Here is a 12,121-nt window from a genome sequence, read left to right on the forward strand (position 1 = left end):
TTGATCAGCTGCCTCTTGTACACCTGCTATAGTGAATCCCTGAGCCTACAACATGGGCATGTGCCCTGACTGGGATTTGAACTGTGATCTCCTGGTTCATGGGTCAATGCTCAGCCACTGAGCCACATCCTCCCAGGCTTATTTGTCAGTTTTTTAACTTACACATTGGGAAAGCCTACTTTATTATAGAACAGACTTTTATCTTTAGTGGACATTCCCCTCCCCTTGCCCAAATTAATCTGTTATCTTGAGGTTTTATTGTACCATCTTTTCATCACAGTTTCCTTTTTTTGCACAGACCTCCACTGTAAAAAACCCGCCTAACCCTCCTTCTCTCCTCCTACTCCTCCCTGTTAATCTCTGCCCTCTAATCTGATTTAACACAAGCAATGCTTCTTAGAAGTCAGTCCTGCTCTCACATTTGTTCTACATCCACACCCTTTCTGGGCCATCCCATTCATTCCTCTGGCTACAAAAAGCATTAATGAAGTAGATATGCCCATGGAATCCGTGTAATCTGCCTTTAACCCTGAGGCTCAGATAGCCATCTGCCCACTTAACCCATTATTATCAGTATCTGGGACTCAACTCACAGAGACCAGGTGTCACGCCCAAACAACCAGTTCTCCAAATAATTCAGCATTAACTCAGGGTCTCCTAGAGTCACTTGTTGGTGCTAATATCCTGTGTAAGCCAGTGCCTTTCTGGACACCCTGCCACCCCACTAGACTAATGCATGTCTGACATGGTGTTAGGTATAAGTAAGTGATGTGAGAAACAGTCAGGCCAGGACAGAGACTGTGAGAAGGAGAGGAGGGATGGAGGATGAGAGGTTAGGAGGGATAAAGAAAGAAAAGAACTACAATTATTGATGCCAAAATGATTAAGGAAAAACTAACTGCTGACATATCTGATTACAGAATTGAATTTATTTATATTTTTAATCCTCACCTGAGGATATTTTTCCATTGATTTTTAGAGAGAGTGGAAGAGAGAGGGAAAGACAAGAGAGAAATAAATATGTGAGAGAAGCACATCAGTGGTTGCCTCCTGCATGAGCCCTGACCAGGGCCCGGGCCAGGTAGGAGCTGCAACCGAGGTATGTGCCCTGGAAGGTAATTGAACTACCTTTGATGAGAATCAAACCCGGGATCCTTGGGTCCACAGGCCGATGCTGTATATCTTGAGCCCAACCAGCATGGGCCTAAATTTTGGTTTAAATGACCAAGCACACTGTATGCAAACATTTTTCAGAGAGGTGCACAATTTAACAGTGCAGGGTCAAACACGGCTTCCAATTTCTGGTGAGATGGATGTTAAAAACAAAGCAAATCCCGGCCAGTGTGGCTCAGTGGTTGAGCATCCATCTATGAACCAGGAGGTCATGATTTGATTCCTGGTCAGGGCATATGCCTGGGTTGTCAGCCCATTCCCAGTGTGGGACATGTAGGAGGCAGTTGATCAATGACCCTCTCTCTCCTCATTGAGCCTTCTCTCCCTTTCTCTTCCTCTCTGAAATCAATATATATATATAATTAAAAAAATAGTAACAAATAATACAAAGCAAAACCACCCTGGCTGATGTGGCTCAGTTGCTGGAGCATGGTTCTATACACTGAAGTTTGTGGGTTCCATTCCCGGTCAGGACACATATCTGGGTTGTGGGTTCAATCCTGCAATGGGAGGCAACCAATTTATCTCACTTTCCTCTCCACTCTTCCCCTTTCCTCTCCTCTCTCTCTCTCTCTCTCTCTCTCTCTTTCAAGAAAAAACAAAAAAAACAACTAACCAATAAAACACAAAGCCAAGACAGAACAAAAACATCAGGCCTATTAACCCAAGGAAGCTTTATGTACTAAAAAGTACAAGACTTTGAACATTACTTAACAAACATTAACACCTAAGAAACGGTGTTGAGGAAGACATTTTCTCTATTTAAGAGCAACAGTCTACTAATTCCCCGAGGTTTCACAAAAGGAAAAGTATACAATGGACGGTCTGGCTGCCGATAGGGAATCTGTACTCACCAGAGAAGGCTGGTTTGTGTCCATGATTGACCCAGGCTCCCCCATGGCTGCGGAGCTGTGCTGCTGGCCCACTCCTGACATGCAGACAGCCTGGGGCTTGCTCCAAACTGCGGTGGCTTTCTCCTCTGATTCCCCTTTTATGGAGGAAGGGAGTGGATAACCCCAGCAGTAGGTAATCCTGTCTCATATCCACCTTGTTCCTACATCTTTATACAGAAACACAAAAAGATGGGATTATTGACACTGTTCAACACTGTTCCTGTTTTCAGAAAGTAATGCACTTGTGGAGGGGGTGGTATTTGCAGTTCCTGCCAACATTTGAATGATTTTAGGACCCACTATGGCTACATTCCATAAGAACAGAATAGACCTGGCCGGTATCTCTCAGTGGTTAGGGTCAACCTAGGATCCAGGAGGTCATGGTTGGATTTCCAGTCAGGGCACACGCCTGGGTTTCAGGCTCAATCCCCAGTGGGGGACATGTGGAGATTGAGCAGGAGGCACTGGCCAATCAATGATTCTCTCTCATCACTGCTGTTTCTATCTCTCCCACTCCTTTCTTCTCTGAAATCAATAAAAATACATTTAAAAAAAAACTAATAAAATAATCCTTAAGTGTTTAAAAAGAGAAAGAACTGGAATGGAAGTTTCTATACACAAAAATTTCCATGCAGTTTATATCTTTTTTTTTAAAAATATATTTTATTGATTTCACAGAGAGAGGAAGGGAGAGAGATAGAGAGTCAGAACCATTGATGAGAGAGAAACATCGATCAGCTGCCTCCCGCACACTCCCTACTGGGGATGTGCTCGCAACCAAGGTACATGCCCTTGACTGGAATTGAACCTGGGACCCTTCAGTCTGCAGGCCGATGTTCTATCCACTGAGCCAAACCGGTCAGGGCGCAGTTTATATCTTAATAGAAAAGCATAGAGACTGTGTAAATGTTTATTAAGAGAATATCAAAAATACTTATTAATAATTCTATATAATACATGATACAGCCATTCGTAGTAAACCAATAGGCCTAATCCAGTTTTACTCCTGGGTTAGAGCATCAGCCCTTGCACTGAGGGTGGAGGGTTCTAATCCACTTAAGAGCATACACCTGGGTAGCAGGGTTGATCTTTGGCCACAGTTGGTGTTGTGCTGGAGGCAACCAATCAAGGTGTCTTTCTTATATTGATCTTATATAGCCTTAGGTGAGGATTAACATCAACAACAAAAAAGTAAACTAATATTCTGTACATTTGCCTTTTACCTAATTACTGATAAATTTGATATTACTCAACCATTTTACTCTTTTCCTTCCCTTTGACCTCATTAGATAATATTCCTTTACTTTCTACTTCACTGACATTGATTTAACTATTTTATTCCACTGTTCCATCTATTAACTTGTTAGTTGCAATCATGTACAAATCTTTGTGTAATTACATTATTGATTAAATCATGTATCCTTTATTTAACATACTATACTACAATTAATTACTTTTCCTACCACCCCAAATCTAAAACCTTAGAACTCTTTCAAGTCTATTTTTAAGCTTCCTGACTTTTGCATTACTGTTGTCATGCATTTTATTTATTTTTTTTAAAAAATATATTTTATTGATTTTTTTACAGAGAGGAAGGGAGAGGGATAGAGTTAGAAACATCGATGAGAGAGAAACATGGATCAGCTGCCTCCTGCACACCCCCTACTGGGGATGTGCCTGCAACCATGGTACATGCTCTTGACCGGAATCGAACCTGGGACCCTTCAGTCCACAGGCCGACACTCTAACCACTGAGCAAAACCAGTTAGGGCTGTCATGCATTTTAATTCTACATATATTTTCATCTTCATGAGAGATTTCAAGAATTGCTTCATAGAACTAAATTGATTTTTATTTACTTATAAATTCTCTTTTTCTTCCCTCTTCATTTCTTTCTGCATTCCTGGTTATTAATCTGGGATTATTTTCCTTTGGACTTAATAACTCACTTGTGTATTTTTTTCGAATTAAAGGTGGCTAAGAAGTGTTGCACTTTAAGTGTTCCTTAAGACATCTTTATTTTGGGCAATATTGTTTTTGGATATAGAATTCTGATTTGATCTGAGAGTTCTTTTAACATTTACAAAATAGTGCTCTGTTGATGTCTATCTTATTTATGTTTAGACCATATTCTTGCTTATATATATATTTCTTTATTGATTTCAGAGAGGAAGGGAGAGGGAGAGAGAGAAACATCAATGATGAGAGGGAATCATTAATCAGCTGCCTCCTGCACACTCCCTACTGGGGATCGAGCCAGCAACCCGCGCATGTGCTCTTGACCAGAATCAAACCTGGGACCCTTCAGTCCGAAGGCAGACACTCTATCCATTGAGCCAAACCAGCCAGGACTCCAATATCTTTTACATTCACTTTAGGTTCTTTTCAGCCATTTAACATAATTATATATATATTTTTACATTCAATATTAGTTTATAATAGTTTCAGGTATATTACATAGTGGTTAGACATTTATATAATTTAAGAAGTGATCCCCTCAATAAGTCTAGTACGCACCTGGCACCATATATAGTTATTACAATATTATTGGCTCTATTTCCTATGCTGTACTTTACAACTATGACCATTTAATAGCTACTAATTTTCATTTCTTAATTTATTCTCCTTTTTAAGCAATCCCCCTCCTAACTAGCAGCCATCAGTTTGTATTCTGTATCTATGAGTCTGTTTCCATTGTTGTTTTTTAAATATATTTTTATTGATTTCAGAGAGGACAGGAGAGGGAGGGAGAGTTAGAAACATCAATGGTGAGAGGGTATCATTGATCAGCTGGCTGCCTCCTGCATGCCCCACACTGGGGATCGAGCCCACAACCTGGGTATGTTCCCTGACCAGGAATGGAACCGTGACCTTCTGGTTCATAGGTCAATGCTCAACCACTGAGCCACACCATCTGGGCAAGTTGTTGTTGTTCATTTATGTTGTTCTCTATATTCCACATATCATGGAAAACATGTGGTATTTGTCTTTCTCTCTCTGTCTTATTTCACTTAGCATAATGCCCTTCAGCTCCCTGGGAATTGTCACTAATGCACAGGCTGGGGCGTGGCTTAGCTGCCCTGGGAACAGCAGCCAGCAGGCATTTAAACTGCTGCAGGGAAGGCAGGGCTGGGTGGGTGGGTGTGAGGAGATTAACCAAAGGACTTGCATACCAAGGCATGTAACCCAGGAACACAGACCATAGTGTGGTGTGGCCTAGGGCAGGGGCAGGGTGGGGGCTAGAAGTGCTCAATGATAAGAAAAAGGGGACATCTGTGATAATTCCAACAATAAAGATTGAAAACCCCCCAAAATGCTGCAGAAAGCCATTCCACAGGATAACAGAACAAATTACCCGCAATGCAGTGTGATTACCTGTCAGTCATTCCCGGAATATTGTTTTCCATCAGGGACTCTTGGGTTTAAATATGTAGACTATAGTTGTAGGTATGTAATACTTATTCACGTCTGCAAAATTACTACAGTGGCCTATTCACTAAAATTTGTTTAAAATAACAGTGAATTAATAACAAAACATAACCTGTTGATTTAATTGTAAGCAAATCTTGGTTGAAAGCATTTTAAAATGAACAGGGTGTTGCTGTTTTTTTAAAACATATTTTATTGATATTTTACAGAGAGGAAGGGAGAGGGATAGAGAGCTAGAAACATCGACGAGAGAGAGACATCGATCAGCTGCCTCCTGCACACCTCCCACTAAGGATGTGCCCGCAACCAAGGTACATGCCCTTGACCGGAATCGAACCCGGGACCTTTCAGTCCGCAGGCCGACACTCTATCCACTGAGCCAAACCAGTTTCGGCAGAACAGGGTGTTAATTTTCATATATGACATACGGACCAGAAAGTTTGTTCATTAAATCCGAAGTCCATTAAATTGAGGTCCAATAAATCTAGGACTTACTAGTACTGTGCACAAACTGAAACACCTGGACCCTAGAAGCCAGCACCAGTTGCACCGCCCACCGCGTCAGCCCCAGTCCCTCCATGTCCAGCTCTCAGCACAGCCAGGAAGACCGGGACCCCAGGAAGCAGCAGGCGTTGCTGGAGGAGCAGAGGGTGGTGAGAAGCGGAGGTCCCACCCTGGGCAGTGATGGCTGTCTTCTTAGCTCTGCCCGCCAAAGCCCGCATGAGGGACAGACCTGAGTCAGTGACAGGGGCTCTGGTTCCCTCTGACCCAGGGAGGGCCTTGGATCACAGGCATCCCTGTCAGGGCTCGGATCCCTCCATTTCTCCCTGAGCCCTGTCTCCTCGCCTGGGGCTGCGCTGTTCCCTAGGGCCAGCAGGCAGCTGCTGTTTCCTCCAGCTTAGCACCTGGCCAGCCCCTCCTCAGACAGTCCCCTCCATCACCCCACCTGGAGGCCTGTGCTCCCCTCACCACCCCTCCCCCACGTCTGATAGTGTCTGGAAACACTTTAATTCCCACAAATTGTGAGGTAGAGGGCATTCTCCTGACATCTGGAGTGTAGTGGTCAGGGATGCTGTCCAATATCCTTCAATGCCCAGCGCAGCTCCACCACAAAGAATTATCCCATCCCAATGTTAAGAGTGCTGAGCTTGGGAAACCCTGCTCTAGAGCCTTAAATTCTCTAAAGTCATGAATTTACTGTGGAAATCGTTTACAATTCAGCCCTTAGTGATAAACCTGTTTTCAGTGAGTCACATACAATCTCTAGCCAGCCAACTGAGTTCTGCAAGTCAAATGCACCAGCAGGAAGCTGCTTGCTTCCTCTTGGCGGGAGAATCCAGTCAAGTCCACCAGGGGGGTCTGCCCTCAGTACAGCCTAAATCAGTGAATACAAAACCAAAAGGTGAATGGGTGGTCTTTCTACCCAACAACTGTATTCCCCCCTGGGAAGGGCCTCAAAAGCAATCTTTGTGCCCTTTTTCTCCGGACAAAAAAGCATCTCTGGAGCTCAAGTCTGTGTTGAAACCAGCTGCCCAGTGCACTTGTCCTCAGTGATCTGTGTGAGCAGGTGAGGACCGTGTGCTGGCCGTCTCCCTGGTGCAGAGAAACTGCCAGTGGGCTTCCCTGTGCTCAGGTCAGAAACACAAGGGTCACTAAGACTTTCAAGTTAAAAAGCAAATCATTCGATTTGCTTCTAAAATATTCGAATGTCTAAACTTTTCACTAATTTTTGTATTTGGTTGGAAACTAAGAGATGTGTTTACAATTAAAGGCACAGAGGACATGGGTGTGCGCAAAGCTGTAGTGGAGTGAGGAATGACTACAAATGGTAAAGAAATGTGTACCTTTTTTCAGCCCAAACCGCCATCTTCTAGTAATTTGCCAAAATGACTAACACAAAGGGCAAGAGGAGAGGCACCGGCTGTATGTTCTCCAGGCCTTTTAGAAAACATGGAGTTGTTCCTTTGGCCACATACATGCGAATCTACAAGAAAGGTGATACTGTGGACATCAAGGCAATGGGCCCTGTTCAAAAAGGAATGCCCACAAATGTTACCATGGGCAAAACTGGATGAGTCTACAGTGTCACTGAGCGTATGGTGGGCGTTGTTGTAAACAAACAAGTTGAAGGCAAGATTCTTGCCAAGAGAATTAACATACTACTGAGCACATGAACTTTGTGGACCAGAAAGTCCATTAAATCTTTAAGAATTCTTTAAAAAGATAGTAGCTTGTAAGAAAAATGTAATAAATAACTTCAAAATGCAGTGGGTATTTAATTTTAAAGCTTGCCTTTAACATTTATGTGAAACGTTTTTCGTACTCACTCAATAGAAACTTATCTGGCCACTGGGTAAAGCTAGCAATAAAACTACTGGTCCGCGATGTGTTAAGTATTCTAAGAGCCAAGTTAGCTTCCTGAAACGTGTGAAGGAAAATGATCAGAAAAAGAAGGAAGCCAAAGAGAAAGGTACCTGGGTTCAACTGAAGCACCAACCTGCTCCACCCGGAGAAGCACAGTTTATGAGAACCAACGGAAAGGAGCCTGAGCTTCCGGAGCCCATTCCCCATAAATTCATGGCATAAGTGTAAAAAAAACACACCAAACAAACAAACCTCTGTACTGTTAAGAAAAAGAAAGAAGTTTAGCAATATATTGGGTTATATCATTAATAGACACCATCTGCATAACAATACAGCCACCAAAATGGCAAAAGGGAATAGGACTTGATTAGGAGGAATTGCTGAGATGTCCTAAATTAAATCAGAGTGGCTGGAAAGTGAGAAAGAAAGACAGAACTGCTAGCCTGTTAATAGCTGTAAGCCCCTCAACAAACACTAACAGACCAAAAACCGGCAGGCTCCTGCTTCAATCCCTTTTTTTAAAAAAAAATTTATTTTTTAATCCTCATCCGAGGATATTTTTCCATTGATTTTTAGAGAGCGTGGAAGAGAGAGGGAAAGACTGAGAGAAACATCGATGTGAGAGAGAAACATCGATTGGTTGTTTCCTGCCATGCACCCAGACCAGAGCCCGGGCAGGAGGGAGCCTGCAACTGAGGTATGTACCCTTGACCGGAACGGAACCTGGGACCCTTTGGTTCGCAGGCCGATGCTCTATCCACTGAGCCAAACTGGCTAGGGCTCCTGCTCCAATTCTTGATGATTGCTGAATCATCCCCTTGCGCCCCACATCTGTACACGGTGGTAAGAAAGCCTTAGTGTGCCCTCTTGTGGTAGCAAATGATTGAATCCTCACAAGCTCCTGCCCTTGTGTGTGAACTCGCACACTAGCTCACCCTGTAACCTCCTAAAGCAGCATGCCCATGCACCATGTTTTCTCCCACAGGCTACTTAATGCCCTTCTGAGAAGCTGCCCTGCTCTATGCAGACACCTCCATTGTGACAGTGACAAAGCCTTTCATGCCCTGCAGGTGGTGTGTGCTGTCATCAGCTGAGGGTTGAGCTATTGTTCCTTTACTCCCCTGGGAACTTGGAAATGACAGAAGAAGGGAGGGCAGCCCCTAGAGAGGCTGGTCAGGACACTTCCTCCTGGTTGGAGAATGGATGTCATATGTTCCTTTGGAGGAAATCACTACTGCAACCTTTACATATGTTATAATCACGAGCAAGTTCATTATCACACCATTGTGGACGTCTGGACATCAACGCACTCCCTTGCAGTCTAAGCTCTGGCCCTTGCTCTGTATCAGCAGGGCCCCGGATAGACTGCTATGGTTGTGCTGGAAAGAGCTCTTCTGGCCTGTTATTACCTCAGTGTGTGTGCCTGTGTGTGCCCAGAAGTAGCCTGAGGCCCATAAGTGTAGGGGTTGGTGGAGTAAGTTGCTATGCCTTCTGTGGACGAAAGGGGCCACATGCTGACCTGACAAGCTCGGGGGAGGCCTGCATGGCAGTCTTGCAAACTCAGAGACCTAAAGTCACCACAAAGGGTGGTCTGAAATTAAACTTTAACTAAACGCAGTTATGGTGGGCAGTTACATCCTGTATCTTCACTGACAAGGTCAACATTTACCTTAACTGAGCCTATCTGTCTTTTTGCATCTATGATAACATACCCTTGAAATGTCTGGGTAACTTGTAACTTCCCTTTTTCTGGAGCCCCTGGGGCATAACCAAATGTGGTGGGCACCAGGACAGATACCACAAATTCCTTCATTATCGTGTTAATTGTTCCTGCACCCACCTAAGTATGTGTCCATCATTTCACTTTTTATCCAATCCCAGGGGTTTTCCCAGCTTTGCTTTACCCCACCTCCTTAATCTATCACCAATGAATTTCATGTAACCCACCTATGTCCCTCCTTTGATGGCAATGTATAAATACAAATGTAACCCGCCATTTTCCGGAGCATTATCTCAATTCGTTGATTTTCTGCTTCCTGGCATATGTCGACAGTTTGGCTCAAATAAACTCACAAAAATTCTTTACAGGTTTCAATGGTTTTTTTTACGTTAACACTTCTTCTTTTTCTCTGAGATTTAAGTTCCCAATAAACTTCTAACCCTTCAAATCAGACAAAGAGAAAAGAAGGGCTGAATCTGCGGTAAATATTACATCAGAGCTTCTCCCCAAGAATATTTCCATTCAGCCAGCTGCATACAGTTCCTTCTTATTTTCTGGAGAAATTTAGAACAACATGGCAAACTGAGCCTGCAACCCGGGTGTGTGCCCTGACAAGGCCCGGTGCATGAATTCGTGCAGGGATGGGGTCCGGCCAGCCTGGCCAGGGGGAGGGGACATGGGCGGTTGGCCAGTCTGCCTGCTGGTCGAACTCCTGGTCGAGGGGACAATTGGCATATTAGCCTTTTATTATATAGGATATTCACTGAGTGGCCAGATTATTATGCGTTCAGAGATCATAATAATCTGGCCACTCAGTGTACATTTTAGTACCCTGCTATTTCAAAATATCTAGATAATCAATAATTTTTATCCCTTAGCTCAGCAAGGAGGCTGGAAAAGAGTGGAGGAGATATCAGACTTTGACTGCTTTCTGGTCAGTTAAGTGACCAGTGTCTCTGTCTCTCCTTCTCTCTCACATCCCACACAGGGCTCGGGGGCTGCGCTGATTCCCTCATTGTTCTTGGAACCACAGCATCCTCTAGGCCTTGAGGAAGAAGATTTAGAGCAGTGGCTCCCTACCTTTTTTTGGCCATGCCCCACGTAAAATCCTGATGCCCTCCCCCCTCACTGTGACATATACTTCTTATTATTCAAAAAGTGAACTCCTGTTCACGTGGAGGAAGCCTAAAAGGCCATCAACTTGGTCTAAACAAGCTTCCAAAGAACATGGCATCCATGAAAGAGAAAAATAAAAGAACGAAAGGACAGTTGAAATACTGAGGAAGAAATCACTAATAAATTGTTAAAAAAAATAATAACATGAAGTGATATGAAAAAAGCAAATAAAGTTTCAAAACATATAATAGAGAACTGAAACATAAATATGTCACAATATATATTTATAGACTGTATATGAGACCCCTAGAACCATAAGAAATGCAAAAAATTCACTGTTAAGAACTCATTCTCCAATTGCCCCCTTTAAAAGGCATCTTTAGATTAATTTACCTGTGGGGCATGTGGCCCATGTTGGGAACCACTGATTTAGAGGTTTTAAAAGATTCATTTCCTCATATTTTTCTTTTTGAATTTTACTGTCTGGGAGAGGAATGAGACCTTTTCCCTCCCTTTAAACCATCAGTCTAGATCTTCCTGGCTAGCATTCTTACGAAGTAACAATATGCAAGCTTGCACATAAGAGATCTTATCCCATAGAACTCTGGCAAAACAACTCCAATTGCAAAACAGCAGAGTAGTTCCAAGAACTATTTAGGGGTCATTGCTTTTCAGACCCCAAAACGTGTATCGGCCAAGCTGTGCTACAATAGAAAAATCATCTCTTTCTTAGTCATTGCTTCATAGCTGCAGGTGGACCAATTAGTCAAAATACGACCCAGGCTCTCCAAGTTTCCACTGCCTGCCACCATGGAAACCAAACTTGTGAGACAGATGCTAGTGAAAGAGGAAAGAGGTTTATTGGCATGCTTGCATCTCAAGGAGATGGGGGACTCTTATTCAAAGACCATTTTATCATCTCAGTGCAGGCAGGGGTTTTTATAGGAAGGGAGAGGGAAAGTGGAGCAAACAGACCCAGAAGAGGGGCAGTGGACATGCAGGCAGTGTCCTTGCTGGTCCTGATATGGACTGTTAATGTCAGCATACTGGAGCTGGTCAGTGCTAGCCAAATTCCTGCAGTTGGGCACTCTGTGTCAATCAAAGTCATGGTGAAGGCCCTTTCTTCTACAAGCAGGAGCCGGAACTGCTGATGTCTGCAATATGCTTATAAGGAAACTGTCAGTATGTGGGTTCCTTTGATCAGTTTGTTGGTACATTTTTTTTCTAATTCCATTTCATGGTTAGTCAGAGTAGTATAAAGTTTTTATTCCCTGTTACAATTAGGAATATTATGGTCATTTGTATTTCAAATATAAATTTAAGACAAATTTAATTAAACTATAATGCAAAAGCTGATTTGAATGAAATTTCCTTCTAGTGTAAAAATGTACACTCAAGCCCTAACCAGTTTGGCTCAGTGGATAGA

General features: G+C 43.2%; 1 pseudogene across 1 annotated transcript; it reads left to right on the forward strand.

Annotated features, from left to right (window-relative positions):
- Nucleotides 1–7,381: 7,381 nt before the first annotated feature.
- LOC308250968 (large ribosomal subunit protein eL21-like) lies at nt 7,382–8,081 on the forward strand (annotated as a pseudogene). The gene is made up of 2 exons: nt 7,382–7,671; nt 7,890–8,081. The product of its transcript is annotated as a large ribosomal subunit protein eL21-like (transcript).
- Nucleotides 8,082–12,121: the final 4,040 nt, after the last annotated feature.

The sequence above is a fragment of the Plecotus auritus genome (assembly GCF_963455305.1).
Source record: "Plecotus auritus genome assembly, chromosome: 6".
Classification (NCBI taxonomy): domain Eukaryota; kingdom Metazoa; phylum Chordata; class Mammalia; order Chiroptera; family Vespertilionidae; genus Plecotus; species Plecotus auritus.